Below are 26,934 nucleotides of genomic sequence, written 5' to 3'. Positions count from 1 at the left end.
CGCTCACAGAGCGCTATCTCTAGCAAAGTTGTCCGTCTGTATGCACGTGCTAGCTGATGCACTCGACGCTTAGCGGGCTAAGCAGGAAAAGCTGCGAAACAACTTGAGTTGCAATAGTAAGACCAATGACTTGCATTGCGACTCACTCTTTGTGGCAAACCAGTGAGGCCTACACTACTTGCTGTACGTTTATGAGTCAGGTGAGTTAGGCTAATGCTTGGGACTTTCCCTCTGGACCAGGTGCTGGTTAGGCTGGCAAAAGAAGTGGTTGGCCCCAACACAAAAAGCTAGGTGTCAAAAGCACAACTTGTGACGCTCTACGCTAGCAAAAAAGTGGGTGCTTCTGAACCTCATTTGACTGAGACGAAGCTCAAACGAAGAAAGCGTTTTCCTTGTACCGAAGAACTCTCTGTCCTTCGGTCCAAAGCGGCAGGCCAAAGTTTGCCAGCACCACTCCTTAAGTCTGGAGCTGTAGGAAAATTGAGATGCGCCGGTCACACTCCTGCTCAGGCATGCGGACGAGGGGAAGCTGGAAAGAGGAGAAGCTGGAAAGAGGAAAAGTGCTGTCCTTTCGAGCCGGATTTGAACCAGCGACCTAAGGATGCCTACAGTTAGTCCTACAGTCCTCCGCTCTACCAACTGAGCTATCGAAGGGCGGGTGCTGGCGGGAGGCGCTTGATCTTATAGCAGTACACGTGGCCATCACAGCCAAGCGGAATGGTTTGCACGCCTATCGTCTGCCTCGCCCACCCGGACGGCACCGGCCGCCTTTGCCCCAGGGACGCAGGTTTCCGTAGTGTAGTGGTCATCACGTTCGCCTAACACGCGAAAGGTCCCCGGTTCGAAACCGGGCGGAAACACGCGCCGTCCTTTTTCAAGCGGGCACTGTTACGACGAAAAGATCCCTGACCAAAACTGAATTTCAAAATCAAGAGACTGGCAACTTCCTTACCGTCTATTCAGTGCGACGTTTTGAATTCTACGTCTTCGAGCCTATCACGCAAAAGGTCCCCGGTGGAACCAGGCGGAAACGCAAGGGCTCTTGTGGGAAGTGAGTGTGGAGCGTGTCTGCCGTGTTGAGCCAGCTTTACAGCGAGCTACATGGCTGTCCATTCGGCCCAACGCTCAGATCCTCCTGCAAGGCACGAGAAACGTGCGCGCGCGTAGTATTTACTTTTGTTTCTTTCACCACGCATATTTTCAGACACACAGCAGCACGGGTCCATGCGAGACCGCTGACCGTCTTTTTGTTTGCGGTGTGCGTCTCTGTGGCTCTGACCAGGGCAGACATTTGGCGCTCACAGAGCGCTATCTCTAGCAAAGTTGTCCGTCTGTATGCACGTGCTAGCTGATGCACTCGACGCTTAGCGGGCTAAGCAGGAAAAGCTGCGAAACAACTTGAGTTGCAATAGTAAGACCAATGACTTGCATTGCGACTCACTCTTTGTGGCAAACCAGTGAGGCCTACACTACTTGCTGTACGTTTATGAGTCAGGTGAGTTAGGCTAATGCTTGGGACTTTCCCTCTGGACCAGGTGCTGGTTAGGCTGGCAAAAGAAGTGGTTGGCCCCAACACAAAAAGCTAGGTGTCAAAAGCACAACTTGTGACGCTCTACGCTAGCAAAAAAGTGGGTGCTTCTGAACCTCATTTGACTGAGACGAAGCTCAAACGAAGAAAGCGTTTTCCTTGTAACCGAAGAACTCTCTGTCCTTCGGTCCAAAGCGGCAGGCCAAAGTTTGCCAGCACCACTCCTTAAGTCTGGAGCTGTAGGAAAATTGAGATGCGCCGGTCACACTCCTGCTCAGGCATGCGGACGAGGGGAAGCTGGAAAGAGGAGAAGCTGGAAAGAGGAAAAGTGCTGTCCTTCGAGCCGGATTTGAACCAGCGACCTAAGGATGCCTACAGTTAGTCCTACAGTCCTCCGCTCTACCAACTGAGCTATCGAAGGGCGGGTGCTGGCGGGAGGCGCTTGATCTTATAGCAGTACACGTGGCCATCACAGCCAAGCGGAATGGTTTGCACGCCTATCGTCTGCCTCGCCCACCCGGACGGGCACCGGCCGCCTTTGCCCCAGGGCACGCAGGTTTCCGTAGTGTAGTGGTCATCACGTTCGCCTAACACGCGAAAGGTCCCCGGTTCGAAACCGGGCGGAAACACGCGCCGTCCTTTTTCAAGCGGGCACTGTTACGACGAAAAGATCCCTGACCAAAACTGAATTTCAAAATCAAGAGACTGGCAACTTCCTTACCGTCTATTCAGTGCGACGTTTTGAATTCTACGTCTTCGAGCCTATCACGCAAAAGGTCCCCGGTGGAACCAGGCGGAAACGCAAGGGCTCTTGTGGGAAGTGAGTGTGGAGCGTGTCTGCCGTGTTGAGCCAGCTTTACAGCGAGCTACATGGCTGTCCATTCGGCCCAACGCTCAGATCCTCCTGCAAGGCACGAGAAACGTGCGCGCGCAGTAGTATATACTTTTGTTTCTTTCACCACGCATATTTTCAGACACACAGCAGCACGGGTCCATGCGAGACCGCTGACCGTCTTTTTGTTTGCGGTGTGCGTCTCTGTGGCTCTGACCAGGGCAGACATTTGGCGCTCACAGAGCGCTATCTCTAGCAAAGTTGTCCGTCTGTATGCACGTGCTAGCTGATGCACTCGACGCTTAGCGGGCTAAGCAGGAAAAGCTGCGAAACAACTTGAGTTGCAATAGTAAGACCAATGACTTGCATTGCGACTCACTCTTTGTGGCAAACCAGTGAGGCCTACACTACTTGCTGTACGTTTATGAGTCAGGTGAGTTAGGCTAATGCTTGGGACTTTCCCTCTGGACCAGGTGCTGGTTAGGCTGGCAAAAGAAGTGGTTGGCCCCAACACAAAAAGCTAGGTGTCAAAAGCACAACTTGTGACGCTCTACGCTAGCAAAAAAGTGGGTGCTTCTGAACCTCATTTGACTGAGACGAAGCTCAAACGAAGAAAGCGTTTTCCTTGTAACCGAAGAACTCTCTGTCCTTCGGTCCAAAGCGGCAGGCCAAAGTTTGCCAGCACCACTCCTTAAGTCTGGAGCTGTAGGAAAATTGAGATGCGCCGGTCACACTCCTGCTCAGGCATGCGGACGAGGGGAAGCTGGAAAGAGGAGAAGCTGGAAAGAGGAAAAGTGCTGTCCTTCGAGCCGGATTTGAACCAGCGACCTAAGGATGCCTACAGTTAGTCCTACAGTCCTCCGCTCTACCAACTGAGCTATCGAAGGGCGGGTGCTGGCGGGAGGCGCTTGATCTTATAGCAGTACACGTGGCCATCACAGCCAAGCGGAATGGTTTGCACGCCTATCGTCTGCCTCGCCCACCCGGACGGCGCCGGCCGCCTTTGCCCCAGGGACGCAGGTTTCCGTAGTGTAGTGGTCATCACGTTCGCCTAACACGCGAAAGGTCCCCGGTTCGAAACCGGGCGGAAACACGCGCCGTCCTTTTTCAAGCGGGCACTGTTACGACGAAAAGATCCCTGACCAAAACTGAATTTCAAAATCAAGAGACTGGCAACTTCCTTACCGTCTATTCAGTGCGACGTTTTGAATTCTACGTCTTCGAGCCTATCACGCAAAAGGTCCCCGGTGGAACCAGGCGGAAACGCAAGGGCTCTTGTGGGAAGTGAGTGTGGAGCGTGTCTGCCGTGTTGAGCCAGCTTTACAGCGAGCTACATGGCTGTCCATTCGGCCCAACGCTCAGATCCTCCTGCAAGGCACGAGAAACGTGCGCGCGCGTAGTATATACTTTTGTTTCTTTCACCACGCATATTTTCAGACACACAGCAGCACGGGTCCATGCGAGACCGCTGACCGTCTTTTTGTTTGCGGTGTGCGTCTCTGTGGCTCTGACCAGGGCAGACATTTGGCGCTCACAGAGCGCTATCTCTAGCAAAGTTGTCCGTCTGTATGCACGTGCTAGCTGATGCACTCGACGCTTAGCGGGCTAAGCAGGAAAAGCTGCGAAACAACTTGAGTTGCAATAGTAAGACCAATGACTTGCATTGCGACTCACTCTTTGTGGCAAACCAGTGAGGCCTACACTACTTGCTGTACGTTTATGAGTCAGGTGAGTTAGGCTAATGCTTGGGACTTTCCCTCTGGACCAGGTGCTGGTTAGGCTGGCAAAAGAAGTGGTTGGCCCCAACACAAAAAGCTAGGTGTCAAAAGCACAACTTGTGACGCTCTACGCTAGCAAAAAAGTGGGTGCTTCTGAACCTCATTTGACTGAGACGAAGCTCAAACGAAGAAAGCGTTTTCCTTGTAACCGAAGAACTCTCTGTCCTTCGGTCCAAAGCGGCAGGCCAAAGTTTGCCAGCACCACTCCTTAAGTCTGGAGCTGTAGGAAAATTGAGATGCGCCGGTCACACTCCTGCTCAGGCATGCGGACGAGGGGAAGCTGGAAAGAGGAGAAGCTGGAAAGAGGAAAAGTGCTGTCCTTCGAGCCGGATTTGAACCAGCGACCTAAGGATGCCTACAGTTAGTCCTACAGTCCTCCGCTCTACCAACTGAGCTATCGAAGGGCGGGGGCTGGCGGGAGGCGCTTGATCTTATAGCAGTACACGTGGCCATCACAGCCAAGCGGAATGGTTTGCACGCCTATCGTCTGCCTCGCCCACCCGGACGGCACCGGCCGCCTTTGCCCCAGGGACGCAGGTTTCCGTAGTGTAGTGGTCATCACGTTCGCCTAACACGCGAAAGGTCCCCGGTTCGAAACCGGGCGGAAACACGCGCCGTCCTTTTTCAAGCGGGCACTGTTACGACGAAAAGATCCCTGACCAAAACTGAATTTCAAAATCAAGAGACTGGCAACTTCCTTACCGTCTATTCAGTGCGACGTTTTGAATTCTACGTCTTCGAGCCTATCACGCAAAAGGTCCCCGGTGGAACCAGGCGGAAACGCAAGGGCTCTTGTGGGAAGTGAGTGTGGAGCGTGTCTGCCGTGTTGAGCCAGCTTTACAGCGAGCTACATGGCTGTCCATTCGGCCCAACGCTCAGATCCTCCTGCAAGGCACGAGAAACGTGCGCGCGCGTAGTATATACTTTTGTTTCTTTCACCACGCATATTTTCAGACACACAGCAGCACGGGTCCATGCGAGACCGCTGACCGTCTTTTTGTTTGCGGTGTGCGTCTCTGTGGCTCTGACCAGGGCAGACATTTGGCGCTCACAGAGCGCTATCTCTAGCAAAGTTGTCCGTCTGTATGCACGTGCTAGCTGATGCACTCGACGCTTAGCGGGCTAAGCAGGAAAAGCTGCGAAACAACTTGAGTTGCAATAGTAAGACCAATGACTTGCATTGCGACTCACTCTTTGTGGCAAACCAGTGAGGCCTACACTACTTGCTGTACGTTTATGAGTCAGGTGAGTTAGGCTAATGCTTGGGACTTTCCCTCTGGACCAGGTGCTGGTTAGGCTGGCAAAAGAAGTGGTTGGCCCCAACACAAAAAGCTAGGTGTCAAAAGCACAACTTGTGACGCTCTACGCTAGCAAAAAAGTGGGTGCTTCTGAACCTCATTTGACTGAGACGAAGCTCAAACGAAGAAAGCGTTTTCCTTGTACCGAAGAACTCTCTGTCCTTCGGTCCAAAGCGGCAGGCCAAAGTTTGCCAGCACCACTCCTTAAGTCTGGAGCTGTAGGAAAATTGAGATGCGCCGGTCACACTCCTGCTCAGGCATGCGGACGAGGGGAAGCTGGAAAGAGGAGAAGCTGGAAAGAGGAAAAGTGCTGTCCTTCGAGCCGGATTTGAACCAGCGACCTAAGGATGCCTACAGTTAGTCCTACAGTCCTCCGCTCTACCAACTGAGCTATCGAAGGGCGGGTGCTGGCGGGAGGCGCTTGATCTTATAGCAGTACACGTGGCCATCACAGCCAAGCGGAATGGTTTGCACGCCTATCGTCTGCCTCGCCCACCCGGACGGGCACCGGCCGCCTTTGCCCCAGGGACGCAGGTTTCCGTAGTGTAGTGGTCATCACGTTCGCCTAACACGCGAAAGGTCCCCGGTTCGAAACCGGGCGGAAACACGCGCCGTCCTTTTTCAAGCGGGCACTGTTACGACGAAAAGATCCCTGACCAAAACTGAATTTCAAAATCAAGAGACTGGCAACTTCCTTACCGTCTATTCAGTGCGACGTTTTGAATTCTACGTCTTCGAGCCTATCACGCAAAAGGTCCCCGGTGGAACCAGGCGGAAACGCAAGGGCTCTTGTGGGAAGTGAGTGTGGAGCGTGTCTGCCGTGTTGAGCCAGCTTTACAGCGAGCTACATGGCTGTCCATTCGGCCCAACGCTCAGATCCTCCTGCAAGGCACGAGAAACGTGCGCGCGCGTAGTATTTACTTTTGTTTCTTTCACCACGCATATTTTCAGACACACAGCAGCACGGGTCCATGCGAGACCGCTGACCGTCTTTTTGTTTGCGGTGTGCGTCTCTGTGGCTCTGACCAGGGCAGACATTTGGCGCTCACAGAGCGCTATCTCTAGCAAAGTTGTCCGTCTGTATGCACGTGCTAGCTGATGCACTCGACGCTTAGCGGGCTAAGCAGGAAAAGCTGCGAAACAACTTGAGTTGCAATAGTAAGACCAATGACTTGCATTGCGACTCACTCTTTGTGGCAAACCAGTGAGGCCTACACTACTTGCTGTACGTTTATGAGTCAGGTGAGTTAGGCTAATGCTTGGGACTTTCCCTCTGGACCAGGTGCTGGTTAGGCTGGCAAAAGAAGTGGTTGGCCCCAACACAAAAAGCTAGGTGTCAAAAGCACAACTTGTGACGCTCTACGCTAGCAAAAAAGTGGGTGCTTCTGAACCTCATTTGACTGAGACGAAGCTCAAACGAAGAAAGCGTTTTCCTTGAACCGAAGAACTCTCTGTCCTTCGGTCCAAAGCGGCAGGCCAAAGTTTGCCAGCACCACTCCTTAAGTCTGGAGCTGTAGGAAAATTGAGATGCGCCGGTCACACTCCTGCTCAGGCATGCGGACGAGGGGAAGCTGGAAAGAGGAAAAGTGCTGTCCTTCGAGCCGGATTTGAACCAGCGACCTAAGGATGCCTACAGTTAGTCCTACAGTCCTCCGCTCTACCAACTGAGCTATCGAAGGGCGGGGGCTGGCGGGAGGCGCTTGATCTTATAGCAGTACACGTGGCCATCACAGCCAAGCGGAATGGTTTGCACGCCTATCGTCTGCCTCGCCCACCCGGACGGCACCGGCCGCCTTTGCCCCAGGGACGCAGGTTTCCGTAGTGTAGTGGTCATCACGTTCGCCTAACACGCGAAAGGTCCCCGGTTCGAAACCGGGCGGAAACACGCGCCGTCCTTTTTCAAGCGGGCACTGTTACGACGAAAAGCTCCCTGACCAAAACTGAATTTCAAAATCAAGAGACTGGCAACTTCCTTACCGTCTATTCAGTGCGACGTTTTGAATTCTACGTCTTCGAGCCTATCACGCAAAAGGTCCCCGGTGGAACCAGGCGGAAACGCAAGGGCTCTTGTGGGAAGTGAGTGTGGAGCGTGTCTGCCGTGTTGAGCCAGCTTTACAGCGAGCTACATGGCTGTCCATTCGGCCCAACGCTCAGATCCTCCTGCAAGGCACGAGAAACGTGCGCGCGCGTAGTATATACTTTTGTTTCTTTCACCACGCATATTTTCAGACACACAGCAGCACGGGTCCATGCGAGACCGCTGACCGTCTTTTTGTTTGCGGTGTGCGTCTCTGTGGCTCTGACCAGGGCAGACATTTGGCGCTCACAGAGCGCTATCTCTAGCAAAGTTGTCCGTCTGTATGCACGTGCTAGCTGATGCACTCGACGCTTAGCGGGCTAAGCAGGAAAAGCTGCGAAACAACTTGAGTTGCAATAGTAAGACCAATGACTTGCATTGCGACTCACTCTTTGTGGCAAACCAGTGAGGCCTACACTACTTGCTGTACGTTTATGAGTCAGGTGAGTTAGGCTAATGCTTGGGACTTTCCCTCTGGACCAGGTGCTGGTTAGGCTGGCAAAAGAAGTGGTTGGCCCCAACACAAAAAGCTAGGTGTCAAAAGCACAACTTGTGACGCTCTACGCTAGCAAAAAAGTGGGTGCTTCTGAACCTCATTTGACTGAGACGAAGCTCAAACGAAGAAAGCGTTTTCCTTGAACCGAAGAACTCTCTGTCCTTCGGTCCAAAGCGGCAGGCCAAAGTTTGCCAGCACCACTCCTTAAGTCTGGAGCTGTAGGAAAATTGAGATGCGCCGGTCACACTCCTGCTCAGGCATGCGGACGAGGGGAAGCTGGAAAGAGGAAAAGTGCTGTCCTTCGAGCCGGATTTGAACCAGCGACCTAAGGATGCCTACAGTTAGTCCTACAGTCCTCCGCTCTACCAACTGAGCTATCGAAGGGCGGGGGCTGGCGGGAGGCGCTTGATCTTATAGCAGTACACGTGGCCATCACAGCCAAGCGGAATGGTTTGCACGCCTATCGTCTGCCTCGCCCACCCGGACGGCACCGGCCGCCTTTGCCCCAGGGACGCAGGTTTCCGTAGTGTAGTGGTCATCACGTTCGCCTAACACGCGAAAGGTCCCCGGTTCGAAACCGGGCGGAAACACGCGCCGTCCTTTTTCAAGCGGGCACTGTTACGACGAAAAGATCCCTGACCAAAACTGAATTTCAAAATCAAGAGACTGGCAACTTCCTTACCGTCTATTCAGTGCGACGTTTTGAATTCTACGTCTTCGAGCCTATCACGCAAAAGGTCCCCGGTGGAACCAGGCGGAAACGCAAGGGCTCTTGTGGGAAGTGAGTGTGGAGCGTGTCTGCCGTGTTGAGCCAGCTTTACAGCGAGCTACATGGCTGTCCATTCGGCCCAACGCTCAGATCCTCCTGCAAGGCACGAGAAACGTGCGCGCGCGTAGTATATTACTTTTGTTTCTTTCACCACGCATATTTTCAGACACACAGCAGCACGGGTCCATGCGAGACCGCTGACCGTCTTTTTGTTTGCGGTGTGCGTCTCTGTGGCTCTGACCAGGGCAGACATTTGGCGCTCACAGAGCGCTATCTCTAGCAAAGTTGTCCGTCTGTATGCACGTGCTAGCTGATGCACTCGACGCTTAGCGGGCTAAGCAGGAAAAGCTGCGAAACAACTTGAGTTGCAATAGTAAGACCAATGACTTGCATTGCGACTCACTCTTTGTGGCAAACCAGTGAGGCCTACACTACTTGCTGTACGTTTATGAGTCAGGTGAGTTAGGCTAATGCTTGGGACTTTCCCTCTGGACCAGGTGCTGGTTAGGCTGGCAAAAGAAGTGGTTGGCCCCAACACAAAAAGCTAGGTGTCAAAAGCACAACTTGTGACGCTCTACGCTAGCAAAAAAGTGGGTGCTTCTGAACCTCATTTGACTGAGACGAAGCTCAAACGAAGAAAGCGTTTTCCTTGAACCGAAGAACTCTCTGTCCTTCGGTCCAAAGCGGCAGGCCAAAGTTTGCCAGCACCACTCCTTAAGTCTGGAGCTGTAGGAAAATTGAGATGCGCCGGTCACACTCCTGCTCAGGCATGCGGACGAGGGGAAGCTGGAAAGAGGAAAAGTGCTGTCCTTCGAGCCGGATTTGAACCAGCGACCTAAGGATGCCTACAGTTAGTCCTACAGTCCTCCGCTCTACCAACTGAGCTATCGAAGGGCGGGGGCTGGCGGGAGGCGCTTGATCTTATAGCAGTACACGTGGCCATCACAGCCAAGCGGAATGGTTTGCACGCCTATCGTCTGCCTCGCCCACCCGGACGGCACCGGCCGCCTTTGCCCCAGGGACGCAGGTTTCCGTAGTGTAGTGGTCATCACGTTCGCCTAACACGCGAAAGGTCCCCGGTTCGAAACCGGGCGGAAACACGCGCCGTGCTTTTTCAAGCGGGCACTGTTACGACGAAAAGATCCCTGACCAAAACTGAATTTCAAAATCAAGAGACTGGCAACTTCCTTACCGTCTATTCAGTGCGACGTTTTGAATTCTACGTCTTCGAGCCTATCACGCAAAAGGTCCCCGGTGGAACCAGGCGGAAACGCAAGGGCTCTTGTGGGAAGTGAGTGTGGAGCGTGTCTGCCGTGTTGAGCCAGCTTTACAGCGAGCTACATGGCTGTCCATTCGGCCCAACGCTCAGATCCTCCTGCAAGGCACGAGAAACGTGCGCGCGCGTAGTGTATACTTTTGTTTCTTTCACCACGCATATTTTCAGACACACAGCAGCACGGGTCCATGCGAGACCGCTGACCGTCTTTTTGTTTGCGGTGTGCGTCTCTGTGGCTCTGACCAGGGCAGACATTTGGCGCTCACAGAGCGCTATCTCTAGCAAAGTTGTCCGTCTGTATGCACGTGCTAGCTGATGCACTCGACGCTTAGCGGGCTAAGCAGGAAAAGCTGCGAAACAACTTGAGTTGCAATAGTAAGACCAATGACTTGCATTGCGACTCACTCTTTGTGGCAAACCAGTGAGGCCTACACTACTTGCTGTACGTTTATGAGTCAGGTGAGTTAGGCTAATGCTTGGGACTTTCCCTCTGGACCAGGTGCTGGTTAGGCTGGCAAAAGAAGTGGTTGGCCCCAACACAAAAAGCTAGGTGTCAAAAGCACAACTTGTGACGCTCTACGCTAGCAAAAAAGTGGGTGCTTCTGAACCTCATTTGACTGAGACGAAGCTCAAACGAAGAAAGCGTTTTCCTTGAACCGAAGAACTCTCTGTCCTTCGGTCCAAAGCGGCAGGCCAAAGTTTGCCAGCACCACTCCTTAAGTCTGGAGCTGTAGGAAAATTGAGATGCGCCGGTCACACTCCTGCTCAGGCATGCGGACGAGGGGAAGCTGGAAAGAGGAAAAGTGCTGTCCTTCGAGCCGGATTTGAACCAGCGACCTAAGGATGCCTACAGTTAGTCCTACAGTCCTCCGCTCTACCAACTGAGCTATCGAAGGGCGGGGGCTGGCGGGAGGCGCTTGATCTTATAGCAGTACACGTGGCCATCACAGCCAAGCGGAATGGTTTGCACGCCTATCGTCTGCCTCGCCCACCCGGACGGCACCGGCCGCCTTTGCCCCAGGGACGCAGGTTTCCGTAGTGTAGTGGTCATCACGTTCGCCTAACACGCGAAAGGTCCCCGGTTCGAAACCGGGCGGAAACACGCGCCGTCCTTTTTCAAGCGGGCACTGTTACGACGAAAAGATCCCTGACCAAAACTGAATTTCAAAATCAAGAGACTGGCAACTTCCTTACCGTCTATTCAGTGCGACGTTTTGAATTCTACGTCTTCGAGCCTATCACGCAAAAGGTCCCCGGTGGAACCAGGCGGAAACGCAAGGGCTCTTGTGGGAAGTGAGTGTGGAGCGTGTCTGCCGTGTTGAGCCAGCTTTACAGCGAGCTACATGGCTGTCCATTCGGCCCAACGCTCAGATCCTCCTGCAAGGCACGAGAAACGTGCGCGCGCGTAGTATATACTTTTGTTTCTTTCACCACGCATATTTTCAGACACACAGCAGCACGGGTCCATGCGAGACCGCTGACCGTCTTTTTGTTTGCGGTGTGCGTCTCTGTGGCTCTGACCAGGGCAGACATTTGGCGCTCACAGAGCGCTATCTCTAGCAAAGTTGTCCGTCTGTATGCACGTGCTAGCTGATGCACTCGACGCTTAGCGGGCTAAGCAGGAAAAGCTGCGAAACAACTTGAGTTGCAATAGTAAGACCAATGACTTGCATTGCGACTCACTCTTTGTGGCAAACCAGTGAGGCCTACACTACTTGCTGTACGTTTATGAGTCAGGTGAGTTAGGCTAATGCTTGGGACTTTCCCTCTGGACCAGGTGCTGGTTAGGCTGGCAAAAGAAGTGGTTGGCCCCAACACAAAAAGCTAGGTGTCAAAAGCACAACTTGTGACGCTCTACGCTAGCAAAAAAGTGGGTGCTTCTGAACCTCATTTGACTGAGACGAAGCTCAAACGAAGAAAGCGTTTTCCTTGAACCGAAGAACTCTCTGTCCTTCGGTCCAAAGCGGCAGGCCAAAGTTTGCCAGCACCACTCCTTAAGTCTGGAGCTGTAGGAAAATTGAGATGCGCCGGTCACACTCCTGCTCAGGCATGCGGACGAGGGGAAGCTGGAAAGAGGAAAAGTGCTGTCCTTCGAGCCGGATTTGAACCAGCGACCTAAGGATGCCTACAGTTAGTCCTACAGTCCTCCGCTCTACCAACTGAGCTATCGAAGGGCGGGGGCTGGCGGGAGGCGCTTGATCTTATAGCAGTACACGTGGCCATCACAGCCAAGCGGAATGGTTTGCACGCCTATCGTCTGCCTCGCCCACCCGGACGGCACCGGCCGCCTTTGCCCCAGGGACGCAGGTTTCCGTAGTGTAGTGGTCATCACGTTCGCCTAACACGCGAAAGGTCCCCGGTTCGAAACCGGGCGGAAACACGCGCCGTCCTTTTTCAAGCGGGCACTGTTACGACGAAAAGATCCCTGACCAAAACTGAATTTCAAAATCAAGAGACTGGCAACTTCCTTACCGTCTATTCAGTGCGACGTTTTGAATTCTACGTCTTCGAGCCTATCACGCAAAAGGTCCCCGGTGGAACCAGGCGGAAACGCAAGGGCTCTTGTGGGAAGTGAGTGTGGAGCGTGTCTGCCGTGTTGAGCCAGCTTTACAGCGAGCTACATGGCTGTCCATTCGGCCCAACGCTCAGATCCTCCTGCAAGGCACGAGAAACGTGCGCGCGCGTAGTATATACTTTTGTTTCTTTCACCACGCATATTTTCAGACACACAGCAGCACGGGTCCATGCGAGACCGCTGACCGTCTTTTTGTTTGCGGTGTGCGTCTCTGTGGCTCTGACCAGGGCAGACATTTGGCGCTCACAGAGCGCTATCTCTAGCAAAGTTGTCCGTCTGTATGCACGTGCTAGCTGATGCACTCGACGCTTAGCGGGCTAAGCAGGAAAAGCTGCGAAACAACTTGAGTTGCAATAGTAAGACCAATGACTTGCATTGCGACTCACTCTTTGTGGCAAACCAGTGAGGCCTACACTACTTGCTGTACGTTTATGAGTCAGGTGAGTTAGGCTAATGCTTGGGACTTTCCCTCTGGACCAGGTGCTGGTTAGGCTGGCAAAAGAAGTGGTTGGCCCCAACACAAAAAGCTAGGTGTCAAAAGCACAACTTGTGACGCTCTACGCTAGCAAAAAAGTGGGTGCTTCTGAACCTCATTTGACTGAGACGAAGCTCAAACGAAGAAAGCGTTTTCCTTGAACCGAAGAACTCTCTGTCCTTCGGTCCAAAGCGGCAGGCCAAAGTTTGCCAGCACCACTCCTTAAGTCTGGAGCTGTAGGAAAATTGAGATGCGCCGGTCACACTCCTGCTCAGGCATGCGGACGAGGGGAAGCTGGAAAGAGGAAAAGTGCTGTCCTTCGAGCCGGATTTGAACCAGCGACCTAAGGATGCCTACAGTTAGTCCTACAGTCCTCCGCTCTACCAACTGAGCTATCGAAGGGCGGGGGCTGGCGGGAGGCGCTTGATCTTATAGCAGTACACGTGGCCATCACAGCCAAGCGGAATGGTTTGCACGCCTATCGTCTGCCTCGCCCACCCGGACGGCACCGGCCGCCTTTGCCCCAGGGACGCAGGTTTCCGTAGTGTAGTGGTCATCACGTTCGCCTAACACGCGAAAGGTCCCCGGTTCGAAACCGGGCGGAAACACGCGCCGTGCTTTTTCAAGCGGGCACTGTTACGACGAAAAGATCCCTGACCAAAACTGAATTTCAAAATCAAGAGACTGGCAACTTCCTTACCGTCTATTCAGTGCGACGTTTTGAATTCTACGTCTTCGAGCCTATCACGCAAAAGGTCCCCGGTGGAACCAGGCGGAAACGCAAGGGCTCTTGTGGGAAGTGAGTGTGGAGCGTGTCTGCCGTGTTGAGCCAGCTTTACAGCGAGCTACATGGCTGTCCATTCGGCCCAACGCTCAGATCCTCCTGCAAGGCACGAGAAACGTGCGCGCGCGTAGTATATACTTTTGTTTCTTTCACCACGCATATTTTCAGACACACAGCAGCACGGGTCCATGCGAGACCGCTGACCGTCTTTTTGTTTGCGGTGTGCGTCTCTGTGGCTCTGACCAGGGCAGACATTTGGCGCTCACAGAGCGCTATCTCTAGCAAAGTTGTCCGTCTGTATGCACGTGCTAGCTGATGCACTCGACGCTTAGCGGGCTAAGCAGGAAAAGCTGCGAAACAACTTGAGTTGCAATAGTAAGACCAATGACTTGCATTGCGACTCACTCTTTGTGGCAAACCAGTGAGGCCTACACTACTTGCTGTACGTTTATGAGTCAGGTGAGTTAGGCTAATGCTTGGGACTTTCCCTCTGGACCAGGTGCTGGTTAGGCTGGCAAAAGAAGTGGTTGGCCCCAACACAAAAAGCTAGGTGTCAAAAGCACAACTTGTGACGCTCTACGCTAGCAAAAAAGTGGGTGCTTCTGAACCTCATTTGACTGAGACGAAGCTCAAACGAAGAAAGCGTTTTCCTTGAACCGAAGAACTCTCTGTCCTTCGGTCCAAAGCGGCAGGCCAAAGTTTGCCAGCACCACTCCTTAAGTCTGGAGCTGTAGGAAAATTGAGATGCGCCGGTCACACTCCTGCTCAGGCATGCGGACGAGGGGAAGCTGGAAAGAGGAAAAGTGCTGTCCTTCGAGCCGGATTTGAACCAGCGACCTAAGGATGCCTACAGTTAGTCCTACAGTCCTCCGCTCTACCAACTGAGCTATCGAAGGGCGGGGGCTGGCGGGAGGCGCTTGATCTTATAGCAGTACACGTGGCCATCACAGCCAAGCGGAATGGTTTGCACGCCTATCGTCTGCCTCGCCCACCCGGACGGCACCGGCCGCCTTTGCCCCAGGGACGCAGGTTTCCGTAGTGTAGTGGTCATCACGTTCGCCTAACACGCGAAAGGTCCCCGGTTCGAAACCGGGCGGAAACACGCGCCGTGCTTTTTCAAGCGGGCACTGTTACGACGAAAAGATCCCTGACCAAAACTGAATTTCAAAATCAAGAGACTGGCAACTTCCTTACCGTCTATTCAGTGCGACGTTTTGAATTCTACGTCTTCGAGCCTATCACGCAAAAGGTCCCCGGTGGAACCAGGCGGAAACGCAAGGGCTCTTGTGGGAAGTGAGTGTGGAGCGTGTCTGCCGTGTTGAGCCAGCTTTACAGCGAGCTACATGGCTGTCCATTCGGCCCAACGCTCAGATCCTCCTGCAAGGCACGAGAAACGTGCGCGCGCGTAGTATATACTTTTGTTTCTTTCACCACGCATATTTTCAGACACACAGCAGCACGGGTCCATGCGAGACCGCTGACCGTCTTTTTGTTTGCGGTGTGCGTCTCTGTGGCTCTGACCAGGGCAGACATTTGGCGCTCACAGAGCGCTATCTCTAGCAAAGTTGTCCGTCTGTATGCACGTGCTAGCTGATGCACTCGACGCTTAGCGGGCTAAGCAGGAAAAGCTGCGAAACAACTTGAGTTGCAATAGTAAGACCAATGACTTGCATTGCGACTCACTCTTTGTGGCAAACCAGTGAGGCCTACACTACTTGCTGTACGTTTATGAGTCAGGTGAGTTAGGCTAATGCTTGGGACTTTCCCTCTGGACCAGGTGCTGGTTAGGCTGGCAAAAGAAGTGGTTGGCCCCAACACAAAAAGCTAGGTGTCAAAAGCACAACTTGTGACGCTCTACGCTAGCAAAAAAGTGGGTGCTTCTGAACCTCATTTGACTGAGACGAAGCTCAAACGAAGAAAGCGTTTTCCTTGAACCGAAGAACTCTCTGTCCTTCGGTCCAAAGCGGCAGGCCAAAGTTTGCCAGCACCACTCCTTAAGTCTGGAGCTGTAGGAAAATTGAGATGCGCCGGTCACACTCCTGCTCAGGCATGCGGACGAGGGGAAGCTGGAAAGAGGAAAAGTGCTGTCCTTCGAGCCGGATTTGAACCAGCGACCTAAGGATGCCTACAGTTAGTCCTACAGTCCTCCGCTCTACCAACTGAGCTATCGAAGGGCGGGGGCTGGCGGGAGGCGCTTGATCTTATAGCAGTACACGTGGCCATCACAGCCAAGCGGAATGGTTTGCACGCCTATCGTCTGCCTCGCCCACCCGGACGGGGCCGGCCGCCTTTGCCCCAGGGACGCAGGTTTCCGTAGTGTAGTGGTCATCACGTTCGCCTAACACGCGAAAGGTCCCCGGTTCGAAACCGGGCGGAAACATGCGCCGTCCTTTTTCAAGCGGGCACTGTTACGACGAAAAGATCCCTGACCAGAACTGAATTTCAAAATCAAGAGACTGGCAACTTCCTTACCGTCTATTCAGTGCGACGTTTTGAATTCTACGTCTTCGAGCCTATCACGCAAAAGGTCCCCGGTGGAACCAGGCGGAAACGCAAGGGCTCTTGTGGGAAGTGAGTGTGGAGCGTGTCTGCCGTGTTGAGCCAGCTTTACAGCGAGCTACATGGCTGTCCATTCGGCCCAACGCTCAGATCCTCCTGCAAGGCACGAGAAACGTGCGCGCGCGTAGTATATACTTTTGTTTCTTTCACCACGCATATTTTCAGACACACAGCAGCACGGGTCCATGCGAGACCGCTGACGAGATCTTTGTTGGAGAAATGGAAGAAGGCCTCTGTAAGTTGATGCCAACGGAAGAGGACCTTGGTATACCAAAAAAGGAAGATGCAATATCAGCAAAATATATAGGCAATATGAAAAAGGATAATATCTAGGTTATAGTGACAGGGAAGCATAAGTGATGACTGGGGTGTAGTGGCGTCAGTGACCGCCTTGCATGGACTAGCCATCACTTGATAATGAACACCTGCATTAATGGGTAAAATATCTGAGGTAAGATCGGGGACATGGTAAAGCATCCAAAGTAAAGTAAGGACATGGCTGAATCATCATTTTTACTTAGCCAAAAAAGGAAATCGGAAACAGCGATGTATGGAATAATGAAATTCTGGGAAAATTTGGGGAAATTTCTGGAAGCGAATGGGATGGACTATGCAAAAACGGATGATTTAAGGGGTGTTACCATACAACCGTGTTATGCGTTTGTTGGTTACATAGGTTTTGCGTGCAGGTAAAATTTTAGATAAAAGTGATTTTCCATATTAAATTCAGTCACTCCCTGGGACCTGACTCAGTTTGTTGTATTTTGCTCACCACTGAATGCAATAAACTTACGCTGCATCGGACTCCTGAAGACTTTGACTGCTATTTGAAACTTAGAATTTATTTTCAAAGAAGAAGAACTTAGTATAGGAAGCAGAGCACTGAGTGTGGAGAAGGGACTCGGTCACATCTGGCCCTAACCGGGGAGTCTCTCCCACAGCCCCAACACAAAAAGCTAGGTGTCAAAAACACCTTAAAAACACCTTAAAAACCCCAAAAACGTAGTGTCTTTTTGCTTGCAGTGTGTGTCTCTGTGGCTCTGACCGGGACAGACTGTTGCGGCTCATGCAGTGTTACTTCTGGCATGTGCCACATGTGCACACATCCATTTGCATGTCAGCTTCAGGAGCTCCTGGCAAGCGGTCTACTTTATCTCCCTCTCAAATGGTGTGAAACTGCAACAGAGAAGTGGTTTTCATATCAGATTCAGTTCTTAATGACTCTTAATGACTCTTGTACTCCAGAATGTCCCCATATACCCTCCACTCCACTGATAATTTTGCCAGGGTCTTTTGTGAGAGTGAGACATATTTGCCAGGGTCTTTTGTGAGAGTGAGACATATTGTCACGTAACAGTGCAGCTGTTGTAAGTGCTCGATTAAACATGGAATGTCATTTAAATTACAACCATCCCTCTTCGTTCAGTTCAAATAAACCCTGAAGGACTAGTCTCTCAGAGTCATGCTGATGTAGACCTTATTTTAATGAACATTTTCCTTATCCATTCACTGTGTAACTTTGTATAACTTCACAGACTCAGAGAGTTACTGTACAATTACTTTCTCATTTTACCAAGTGCATAGTTGCATGGTGGCTATAATTATGATTCCCTAGGTCACATATGAAAATCGTGAGTTGTGTCACAGTGAACTGAAATCTGCAATGTTGGCTGTATCTTTCTGTGGTCATGTGTGCATATGTGTATGTGTGTTTACATATGAGGGTGTACATCCATATGGTAGCTTCATCTGAGTTTCTCTTTCTCTGTAGGTTGTCTCTGAGTTTTATGTCATGTGTGGCCTCGCACAGTCAGAAGCTCAGTGTTCTTAACAATTTGACTGTGGAATTTTCACATGAAATTGAATCTAGACTGTTCCATAAAAAGAAACAGGCGGAGTCCAGCCCTCTCACTCGAATAACAGCCTCTGAGTCTTTAATCAAAGCCGAGACAGACGTGACAGAAGTAATTGTGGTTAATGGCAATGCATTCCACGACCTTTTTCTTTCTTTTCATCTTTCTATTTTTATCTGAATATCTTGAGGTTAGTGTGATACATTCATTGCAATTATCTTATTTCACGTCGTTTCTTTTAATGAGATAATTAACCTCTTTTTCCACTTTGAATGACAAAAGAATGATGTCATTTGAAAGCAGTTTTTCTTTTCTTGCGGTCACTAGATAGAGGTTTGAATGTGCTGCACATCAGCTCCCTGTCTTGCTTTCATGTTGAGTTCTGGTACAGACTGGGCTGACTGGGGCTGAACTCTTTCTCTCAGTATAGTACGGTAATGATGTGGTTTGTCAGGAGCGACACCAGGTGTCACTAAAGACACAACAAGTTACACCACTCTAAGCACCCACAGTGCGCTGCCAAGCACTGGCCATGGTGTAGTCTTTCAAATGCAGAAATAAAGTACATTCATGATCAGTTGATATTTTCTATAAGTGGTCTGAATGACCGTGTTTTGTGACTTCTGTAATGGTTTATACCTCGGTGTTATTATTTTGTGGAGTGCTGAGACCTCAGACTTCACCTCTGCTCAAACCTACAGGTATTCTGTATGCTTGAATAAGCACAAATACTTCTCTCTCTCTCTCTCTCTCTCTCTCTCTCTCTCTCTCTCTCGCAAAATCCAGACCCTCACTGAATCGAAGGGAAACTGCTGGATGGATTTAGTCAGCCACTGCATAGCAAAAAAAGCCCTTGTTTCTTTTCTGAGGGAGTTAAACAAAGTGAGTATGTCATCTCCATAGCAACGTACTCAGTGTCACCTCCATAGCAACGTCCTCAACATCTCTGAGTGAGGCTCATAAACAAACCAGAAAAACAAATTAAGACCCTGCAGTAAGACTGATCTAAATCTATGGAGCTATTACTTATGCCACACTATAATATTTCCATGTTTGCCACTTATTAATGACCCATGTTGTCAAACTTACATTTTTCTTGCTTTGGTGGCTGTTATATGTTTGTATTAACGCAGGGTGTGTAGTTTGGTTGCGTAGTACACAGAGAAAACGAATAAGGACATGAACAGTGGAGAACAGCGCAAAGTGGTCAAAACACTCCTTCATTGATTCCAAAGGGACACTTCATTTATTATTATTATTATTATTATTATTATTGTTGTTGTTGTTGTTGTTGTTGTTGCCATTATCTCATCTTATTTATTATTACTGATCCCACTGGGACACTTCTTTTATCTCTGGAAACAAGAAGACATGACAATGAAGGAAACAAATTCAAGACCCCAGACAGCAAAACCCACACTTACATTCAACTTATACATCACTTACATTCAACTTATCCATCACTTACATTCAACTTATCCATCACTTACATTCAACTTATCCATCACTTACATTCAACTTATCCATCACTTACATTCAACTTATACATCACAGGCTGTAAATCTGTTATGCAAGGAAACCACTGCAGGGTTGAGGGAGTTCTTATTATGAATTTTTTTACAAACAGATGGCAGAAAGCGATGATTAAAGGAGATTTGGCTTTTGACCAATGTGGTGTTGTAGATATCTCACAAAGGTGCTTCTCATTCATTGCATTTAAAAAACCTCCTATGGTAAAGTTGGTTACGACTTCACTTTGATTGACCAGAGGCATGTCACATGGGAATTGTAACTCATTCTTCAGTAATGTGAGTGTGACACTGTGTTGTAGTCTGTGTTGCTCTTTGCCATACAACACAAAGCCTATGCATGCAGTGCACAAATGCTTCAGCTAAAAGAGGAAAAAATGAAATAGTCATTTATGAGGACATTAACTATACTGGAGAGATATGAATATTGGGTGATACACACACCAATAACCTGTAACTCCACTTGTTCCACCTGTAAGCATGTAATGCACCTCATACACACACATTTGTGTTTATTGTGGTTTCTGAAGAACATGACTGAGACTTTTGTCAATTCATAGTGTTTCTGCAGGAGTTGGTGCCAGCCCTGCTGTGGCAAGGCCTGAGAAACCACCTCTCTGTCCCAGGTGGAGTATAACCCCTGGCAGTGTCCTCTCTGCGGCTGTTTTCTTCCCCTGCTCCCAGCTGACTCTCATATGAAGTTTGATGGAGTCAAATTTTCCCCCCGTTTTTCAACCTTACACCCTTACCCTCCCATTGCTCATGAAATGCCAGTCACAGCCCTGCGCCAGCCAGCAGTGGCTACCTCCTCACTGCCATCAAACTGTTAACTTTTTTTTCCCCTCTCTCTCTCTCTCTCTCTCTCTCCCTCTCTCTCTCTCATACACACACACACACACACACACACACAGAGTAACCATGTGCTAACTCTTGTGGTGTGTCTTTGAACTCAGGGCGGCGGTCTGGAGAAACAGGCTTTGCTTCTTGGTTCATTGCCACCATGCTGGGTTTATAGCCATTTAATGTCTCCCTTTACTGTTTCTTTATTGGAAAACCAAAGCGTATGAGGGTGATGCCATCCAGTGGGTGTCAGGGTTCCACAGTAAAAGCCCATGTTAATTATTCTGGTTGAGGAGTGAAATGCCTGTACTGAAAATGTAAATGCGAAAGACACAGAAATGTCTTAAAAGTCTGAGTTACAGCATTACACCAGCAATAATACAGGACCACAACTAAAAGCTCCGAAAATATACATGGAATTTCCAAATTAAGTAGTCAAATGAATGACTAAAAATAAACTGAGCACTCGCTCAGTGCTAATAAATCTGTTGACCTGTGTGTGAAAGAGACCTCATGAACAACTAATGAGAATGATTGTTTAAAAAATCAGTATTGCTGAACATAATGATGTCATAATTGGTTAGAAGAATCTCCGCTGTGCCCGGAACGTAGCTCCTCCCCCTGCTGGTCGACACTCCGCTGACACCATGGAAGAAAGAATGTAAAATGGATGTTGCTTGGTCTCGTTCACTTCCTTACAGACACCTCCATAGACAGGACTGAGTAGAAACAGGAAGATCTGTTTAATAACCAGGCTCAGAGCGGTGCACAGGAAGAGACAGCACAGAACAGAAAGCATAAATATGTCTGTCCCTGCCTGTACATTTGTCTGCCTTAGGTGGGAGCCATAAGAAAAAAAAACATCTTGGAAGGTCACGCAAAGGTCAAGGCTGAAGGGTCAACAAAAGGCTTAGGGATTGGTGTTGTCCAACCTCTTAAGACACTAGTCAGATTGTGAGGAAAGTTAGCGCAAACTGGAATACTCTAAAGACGAACCAAGAATGCCTCATTACAACAATACGAGGAAGTGTTTGGTTTGTAGTACACTCTGCAAATAGTTAAACCAAATGCCTTAATTTCAGAATGATGACAAGACACATTAAAAGTGATTCAGAACTACAGAAAACTCAGTTTGGAGCCTACAGTTCTAACCTGTTTGGGGGTTAGGCTTTAGCTGTGCAGAGGCTCTTCCCTAGTCCCCGGTATCGTCTGCTTCGGATGCATGCAGACCAGCAGGGGAATGATGGGAAATTTTTTTACATCTTATGTTGTGGAAGTCAGCAGCCTGAAGAGAAGCAGAAGATCTTAACATGCTCTGCCATTTTATTCTTCATCTTTACAGTGATGGAAGGCGGTAACAGTAGGGTACAGTAAGACTTTGATTTGACATACATTTTCTGTGTAGGACTTTAATCCTCTGTCCCCTCAAACTGTAAAGTATTTTACTGACCTGAAAGATGGTCTGTTTTTGCGATTGGAGTATGTCAACAGAAAAGTTTACTCTAAGGCAACCATTAATGCTCAGATGTGGCTAATTAAAGATCCTAATTAAGGGTCATTAAGTAAATTAGACAGAACCTGTTTGCCAGAGGAGAGAAAGGAGGTTATGTCCAACTTAACGTATGATTTGTTGTTTTTGGCAGCCGGTGTGGTCTAATGGTTAGTGAAGCAGGTTCTTGGGCGAGGCACTTAACCCCCAGCTGCTCCCTGGGAGTGCTCCCTGGGACTGCTCCCTGGGACTGCTCCCTGGGAGTGCTCCCTGAGAGTGCTCCCTGGGTGCAGGTGTGCTGCCCACTGTTCCTGCGCTTAGTGGTTGTGTGTGCTCACTGCTGGTCTGTAAGGATGGGTTAAATGCAGAGGTCAGATTCAGATGCTCACTGCTCACAGTGTGTTTGTGCGATCACAGAGATTTAATCTAATCTTAACCTTGTTACTCCTCTCAGCACTGATTTACTGCATATTTCTGTGCCTGTGCCTGTGCTAGGTTTTGTGTGATAATAACTATTGTTAAGATCACATTAGCACTTTTCACATTCATACATTTCATTTGTGAATTTATTTGTTTTGCAGAGTACAAAACCACACACAGCTTTTGAGGTGGTTGGGGTAGTAGGTGGTTGGGGTAATAGGTGGTTGGGGGTAATAGGTGGTTGGGGAAGTAGGTGGTTGGGGCAGTAGGTGGTTGGGGCAGTAGGTGGTTGGGGTAATAGGTGGTTGGGGCAGTAGGTGGTTGGGGTAATAGGTGGTTGGGGCAGTAGGTGGTTGGGGCAGTAGGTGGTTGGGGCAGTGGGTGGTTGGGGTAATAGGTGGTTGGGGCAGTGGGTGGTTGGGGCAGTAGGTGGTTTGGGTAATGGGTGGTTGGGGCAGTAGGTGGTTGGGGCAGTAGGTGGTTGGGGCAGTGGGTGGTTGGGGCAGTGGGTGGTTGGGGCAGTGGGTGGTTGGGGTAATAGGTGATTGGGGTAATAGGCGGTCTGGGCAGTGGGTGGTTGGGGCAGTGGGTGGTTGGGGCAGTAGGTGGTTGGGGCAGTAGGTGGTTGGGGCAGTGGGTGGTTGGGGCAGTGGGTGGTTGGGGTAATAGGTGGTTGGGGTAATAGGTGGTTGGGGCAGTAGGTGGTTGGGGCAGTGGGTGGTTGGGGCAGTGGGTGGTTGGGGCAGTGGGTGGTTGGGGTAATAGGTGGTTGGGGCAGTAGGTGGTTGGGGCAGTGGGTGGTTGGGGTAATAGGTGGTTGGGGTAATAGGTGGTTGGGGCAGTAGGTGGTTGGGGCAGTGGGTGGTTGGGGCAGTGGGTGGTTGGGGTAATAGGTGGTTGGGGCAGTGGGTGGTTGGGGCAGTAGGTGGTTGGGGCAGTGGGTGGTTGGGGCAGTAGGTGGTTGGGGCAGTGGGTGGTTGGGGCAGTGGGTGGTTGGGGTAATAGGTGGTTGGGGTAATAGGTGGTTGGGGCAGTGGGTGGTTGGGGCAGTGGGTGGTTGGGGCAGTAGGTGGTTGGGGCAGTGGGTGGTTGGGGTAATAGGTGGTTGGGGTAATAGGTGGTTGGAGCAGTAGGTGGTTGGGGCAGTGGGTGGTTGGGGCAGTGGGTGGTTGGGGTAATAGGTGGTTGGGGTAATAGGTGGTTGGGGCAGTAGGTGGTTGGGGTAATAGGTGGTTGGGGCAGTAGGTGGTTGGGGCAGTAGGTGGTTGGGGTAATAGGTGGTTGGGGTAATAGGTGGTTGGGGCAGTAGGTGGTTGGGGCAGTGGGTGGTTGGGGCAGTGGGTGGTTGGGGCAGTAGGTGGTTGGGGCAGTGGGTGGTTGGGGCAGTGGGTGGTTGGGGCAGTAGGTGGTTGGGGCAGTGGGTGGTTGGGGCAGTGGGTGGTTGGGGCAGTAGGTGGTTGGGGCAGTAGGTGGTTGGGGTAATAGGTGGTTGGGGCAGTAGGTGGTTGGGGTAGTAGGTGGTTGGGGTAATAGGTGGTTGGGGCAGTAGGTGGTTGGGGCAGTGGGTGGTTGGGGCAGTGGGTGGTTGGGGCAGTAGGTGGTTGGGGCAGTGGGTGGTTGGGGCAGTGGGTGGTTGGGGCAGTAGGTGGTTGGGGCAGTGGGTGGTTGGGGCCAGGGCTGGATTAACATGGTCAGGGGCCCCTAGGCTACAAGCTGCTGTGGGCCCCCAACCCCCCCCAACACCCCCGTTCCCGGTCCCCCGTCTGCCCGTCCCTCGTCCGCCCACCTTAGGCTACATCTATTTCATCTAGCTAGATAGATAGATAGATAGATAGATAGATAGATAGATAGATAGATAGATAGATAGCCCTAGATAGATAGAAAGGCCTAGATAGATAGATAGATAGATATTTTTGTTTTGTTTTTTGCTGTTTTTGTGTGTTTTTTTGTTGTTTTTATTTTATTTTATTTTTTTTATATTTTTTTTTTTTTTCAAACTATTTTAAACTATTAAACTCTGGTCTTTCGTAACCAGTATTTCCTAGCACACTCATCTATTTCACCCCAAAAGCCAGGATCTGAATTTAAGTTAGCATCAACTTGGCTCTGTCCCGCCGGCACATCACAGGCAGCCGCCTGATCAGATACGCTAGCGTTGCACGAGTTCGAATCAAAGGGGGGATCCACATGTTGCATTTCGGTGGAATTAGATGCTTGAGTGATACTTTCGGGATCGGGAATATCAGTGTCGTCGTCTCTGTGTGTGTGTGTGCTTGTGTTTGGGTAACTAGTTGCTGGGGCATCCAGGAATAGGACGGGGTGGTCAGAAAGGGATGGTCCCTCGCCCTCATCAGAGCTAGCCTCAGCTGCTAAAGATGAGCATGGCTCCAGTGCATCCACGCTAGCTAGCGTGGATGCACTGGAGCCATGCTCACTTGCCGACTGGCATTCACTCGGTTTAAAAAATCCGGTCAGTTTCGGCATATTGCTCAAGAGAGCTTGGCCTCGCTGGGCTTTTTGCCGCTGCGCTTTGCGCTTTTGGGCACCGCTTTCGTATTTTCTTTCGCTCATAAGTACAGTCGCTGTTCAACTACAGACTGACACAGTACTTGACGCCTAACGTTTATATATGAAAGGCGGATTCCCCATAACCAATCAGTGTCCGGTTATTTAAATATTCATTTTGCGTCAATGAATAATACGTTTTTGTTTCTTTTGACCAATTGAGGGCCCCCTGTGCGGCGGGGGCGTGATTTTGAGCTAATGAATATGATATATATTTTTTTCTTTTGACCAATCGGGGGCCCCCTCCGAGGCGCGGGGGCGTGGGGGCCCCTAGGCTTAAGCCATATGAAGCCTGTGCGGTGATCCGGGCGTGGTTGGGGCAGTGGGTGGTTGGGGCAGTAGGTGGTTGGGGCAGTAGGTGGTTGGGGTAATAGGTGGTTGGGGCAGTGGGTGGTTGGGGTAATAGGTGGTTGGGGTAATAGGTGGTTGGGGCAGTAGGTGGTTGGGGTAATAGGTGGTTGGGGCAGTGGGTGATTGGGGTAATAGGTGGTTGGGGCAGTAGGTGGTTGGGGTAATAGGTGGTTGGGGCAGTGGGTGGTTGGGGCAGTGGGTGGTTGGGGCAGTAGGTGGTTGGGGCAGTAGGTGGTTGGGGCAGTGGGTGGTTGGGGTAGTAGGTGGTTGGGGTAATAGGTGGTTGGGGCAGTAGGTGGTTGGGGCAGTAGGTGGTTGGGGCAGTGGGTGGTTGGGGTAATAGGTGGTTGGGGCAGTAGGTGGTTGGGGCAGTGGGTGGTTGGGGCAGTAGGTGGTTGGGGCAGTGGGTGGTTGGGGCAGTAGGTGGTTGGGGCAGTGGGTGGTTGGGGCAGTGGGTGGTTGGGGTAGTAGGTGGTTGGGGTAATAGGTGGTTGGGGCAGTAGGTGGTTGGGGCAGTAGGTGGTTGGGGCAGTGGGTGGTTGGGGTAATAGGTGGTTGGGGCAGTAGGTGGTTGGGGCAGTAGGTGGTTGGGGCAGTGGGTGGTTGGGGTAATAGGTGGTTGGGGCAGTAGGTGGTTGGGGCAGTGGGTGGTTGGGGCAGTAGGTGGTTGGGGCAGTGGGTGGTTGGGGCAGTGGGTGGTTGGGGTAATAGGTGGTTGGGGTAATAGGTGGTTGGGGCAGTGGGTAGGGGTCGAGTATTGAAGGGTTGATTAGTTAGTGGGTTGTGAGGTAAAAGTTTCACATAAAATAAAACAAAACTACTCTGTAAATGTCAAGCCAAGTTAGGTGACATCTATGTGGTGTTTCAGTTGTTTAGGCTGATGTCAGAGTATCAGTAAGCAGACCCAGCATAATGCCATGAAGTCATGAGCTCACTTGACCAATGAACATGGACCTTGTTCAGACTCCACAGCAACCTCTGAAATTGCTCTGGAACTTTTTCAGTACTCATAGAAAAAGAAAAAGAAGAAACAGTCCTCTCTCTCACTCCCTCCCTCCCTGGCAGCACGGGCTGCCCTCACCCAGCGGGCAGTGATGCCCACTCTCCATGGCTGGTAGTGTTGTCCTGGTCTGGACTTCATCAAGGCAGCATTTAGGTCTCATTAAAGAAAGCTTACAATGATACAATACATTTGACGCACCACAAAATATGTGTGTGTGTGTACTTCAACATCCCCCCCCCCACTCACACACACACCACTCACACACCTTGTGAGAGTCCCCTCCCGCCTTCTGTCTAAAAAACCACAAGCATGCACCTGTGAACCACCTCCTCACCTTCACCTCCATTAGGCCGGGGCTGAAAGGATCCCAGTGTTGGTCAACCACACTGGCAGCCCACAGTCAACGGAATCTCTTCCCCTTCCACACAGACAGGTCT

The 26,934-nt window shown here is 50.9% G+C and overlaps 26 non-coding genes across 26 annotated transcripts; 13 read left to right on the top strand and 13 right to left on the bottom strand.

The window, feature by feature from the left end:
• Positions 1-567: 567 nt before the first annotated feature.
• trnay-gua (transfer RNA tyrosine (anticodon GUA)) lies at positions 568-654 on the bottom strand. Its single transcript is given in 2 exon segments — positions 568-603; positions 618-654. It is a non-coding gene; the product is annotated as a tRNA-Tyr (tRNA).
• Positions 655-787: 133 nt separating this feature from the next.
• On the top strand, positions 788-860 carry trnav-aac (transfer RNA valine (anticodon AAC)). The gene has a single exon. It is a non-coding gene; the product is annotated as a tRNA-Val (tRNA).
• Positions 861-1,862: 1,002 nt separating this feature from the next.
• trnay-gua (transfer RNA tyrosine (anticodon GUA)) lies at positions 1,863-1,949 on the bottom strand. Its single transcript is given in 2 exon segments — positions 1,863-1,898; positions 1,913-1,949. It is a non-coding gene; the product is annotated as a tRNA-Tyr (tRNA).
• Positions 1,950-2,084: 135 nt separating this feature from the next.
• On the top strand, positions 2,085-2,157 carry trnav-aac (transfer RNA valine (anticodon AAC)). The gene has a single exon. It is a non-coding gene; the product is annotated as a tRNA-Val (tRNA).
• Positions 2,158-3,160: 1,003 nt separating this feature from the next.
• On the bottom strand, positions 3,161-3,247 carry trnay-gua (transfer RNA tyrosine (anticodon GUA)). The gene is given in 2 exon segments: positions 3,161-3,196; positions 3,211-3,247. It is a non-coding gene; the product is annotated as a tRNA-Tyr (tRNA).
• A 133-nt stretch (positions 3,248-3,380) lies between these two features.
• Positions 3,381-3,453, top strand: trnav-aac (transfer RNA valine (anticodon AAC)). The gene has a single exon. It is a non-coding gene; the product is annotated as a tRNA-Val (tRNA).
• Positions 3,454-4,455: 1,002 nt separating this feature from the next.
• trnay-gua (transfer RNA tyrosine (anticodon GUA)) lies at positions 4,456-4,542 on the bottom strand. The gene is given in 2 exon segments: positions 4,456-4,491; positions 4,506-4,542. It is a non-coding gene; the product is annotated as a tRNA-Tyr (tRNA).
• Positions 4,543-4,675: 133 nt separating this feature from the next.
• On the top strand, positions 4,676-4,748 carry trnav-aac (transfer RNA valine (anticodon AAC)). Its single transcript has one exon. It is a non-coding gene; the product is annotated as a tRNA-Val (tRNA).
• A 1,001-nt stretch (positions 4,749-5,749) lies between these two features.
• trnay-gua (transfer RNA tyrosine (anticodon GUA)) lies at positions 5,750-5,836 on the bottom strand. Its single transcript is given in 2 exon segments — positions 5,750-5,785; positions 5,800-5,836. It is a non-coding gene; the product is annotated as a tRNA-Tyr (tRNA).
• Positions 5,837-5,970: 134 nt separating this feature from the next.
• trnav-aac (transfer RNA valine (anticodon AAC)) lies at positions 5,971-6,043 on the top strand. Its single transcript has one exon. It is a non-coding gene; the product is annotated as a tRNA-Val (tRNA).
• Positions 6,044-7,028: 985 nt separating this feature from the next.
• On the bottom strand, positions 7,029-7,115 carry trnay-gua (transfer RNA tyrosine (anticodon GUA)). Its single transcript is given in 2 exon segments — positions 7,029-7,064; positions 7,079-7,115. It is a non-coding gene; the product is annotated as a tRNA-Tyr (tRNA).
• Positions 7,116-7,248: 133 nt separating this feature from the next.
• On the top strand, positions 7,249-7,321 carry trnav-aac (transfer RNA valine (anticodon AAC)). The gene has a single exon. It is a non-coding gene; the product is annotated as a tRNA-Val (tRNA).
• A 985-nt stretch (positions 7,322-8,306) lies between these two features.
• trnay-gua (transfer RNA tyrosine (anticodon GUA)) lies at positions 8,307-8,393 on the bottom strand. The gene is given in 2 exon segments: positions 8,307-8,342; positions 8,357-8,393. It is a non-coding gene; the product is annotated as a tRNA-Tyr (tRNA).
• A 133-nt stretch (positions 8,394-8,526) lies between these two features.
• Positions 8,527-8,599, top strand: trnav-aac (transfer RNA valine (anticodon AAC)). Its single transcript has one exon. It is a non-coding gene; the product is annotated as a tRNA-Val (tRNA).
• Positions 8,600-9,585: 986 nt separating this feature from the next.
• trnay-gua (transfer RNA tyrosine (anticodon GUA)) lies at positions 9,586-9,672 on the bottom strand. Its single transcript is given in 2 exon segments — positions 9,586-9,621; positions 9,636-9,672. It is a non-coding gene; the product is annotated as a tRNA-Tyr (tRNA).
• A 133-nt stretch (positions 9,673-9,805) lies between these two features.
• trnav-aac (transfer RNA valine (anticodon AAC)) lies at positions 9,806-9,878 on the top strand. The gene has a single exon. It is a non-coding gene; the product is annotated as a tRNA-Val (tRNA).
• A 985-nt stretch (positions 9,879-10,863) lies between these two features.
• On the bottom strand, positions 10,864-10,950 carry trnay-gua (transfer RNA tyrosine (anticodon GUA)). The gene is given in 2 exon segments: positions 10,864-10,899; positions 10,914-10,950. It is a non-coding gene; the product is annotated as a tRNA-Tyr (tRNA).
• A 133-nt stretch (positions 10,951-11,083) lies between these two features.
• On the top strand, positions 11,084-11,156 carry trnav-aac (transfer RNA valine (anticodon AAC)). Its single transcript has one exon. It is a non-coding gene; the product is annotated as a tRNA-Val (tRNA).
• Positions 11,157-12,141: 985 nt separating this feature from the next.
• On the bottom strand, positions 12,142-12,228 carry trnay-gua (transfer RNA tyrosine (anticodon GUA)). The gene is given in 2 exon segments: positions 12,142-12,177; positions 12,192-12,228. It is a non-coding gene; the product is annotated as a tRNA-Tyr (tRNA).
• A 133-nt stretch (positions 12,229-12,361) lies between these two features.
• trnav-aac (transfer RNA valine (anticodon AAC)) lies at positions 12,362-12,434 on the top strand. Its single transcript has one exon. It is a non-coding gene; the product is annotated as a tRNA-Val (tRNA).
• A 985-nt stretch (positions 12,435-13,419) lies between these two features.
• On the bottom strand, positions 13,420-13,506 carry trnay-gua (transfer RNA tyrosine (anticodon GUA)). The gene is given in 2 exon segments: positions 13,420-13,455; positions 13,470-13,506. It is a non-coding gene; the product is annotated as a tRNA-Tyr (tRNA).
• A 133-nt stretch (positions 13,507-13,639) lies between these two features.
• trnav-aac (transfer RNA valine (anticodon AAC)) lies at positions 13,640-13,712 on the top strand. Its single transcript has one exon. It is a non-coding gene; the product is annotated as a tRNA-Val (tRNA).
• Positions 13,713-14,697: 985 nt separating this feature from the next.
• trnay-gua (transfer RNA tyrosine (anticodon GUA)) lies at positions 14,698-14,784 on the bottom strand. The gene is given in 2 exon segments: positions 14,698-14,733; positions 14,748-14,784. It is a non-coding gene; the product is annotated as a tRNA-Tyr (tRNA).
• A 133-nt stretch (positions 14,785-14,917) lies between these two features.
• trnav-aac (transfer RNA valine (anticodon AAC)) lies at positions 14,918-14,990 on the top strand. The gene has a single exon. It is a non-coding gene; the product is annotated as a tRNA-Val (tRNA).
• Positions 14,991-15,975: 985 nt separating this feature from the next.
• On the bottom strand, positions 15,976-16,062 carry trnay-gua (transfer RNA tyrosine (anticodon GUA)). Its single transcript is given in 2 exon segments — positions 15,976-16,011; positions 16,026-16,062. It is a non-coding gene; the product is annotated as a tRNA-Tyr (tRNA).
• A 133-nt stretch (positions 16,063-16,195) lies between these two features.
• Positions 16,196-16,268, top strand: trnav-aac (transfer RNA valine (anticodon AAC)). Its single transcript has one exon. It is a non-coding gene; the product is annotated as a tRNA-Val (tRNA).
• Positions 16,269-26,934: the final 10,666 nt, after the last annotated feature.

Source organism: Chanos chanos, chromosome 1 (genome assembly GCF_902362185.1).
Source record: "Chanos chanos chromosome 1, fChaCha1.1, whole genome shotgun sequence".
In the NCBI taxonomy this organism is placed as follows: domain Eukaryota; kingdom Metazoa; phylum Chordata; class Actinopteri; order Gonorynchiformes; family Chanidae; genus Chanos; species Chanos chanos.
Note: the sequence above shows the minus strand (reverse complement) of the source record. Positions and strands in the feature narration are given on the sequence as shown.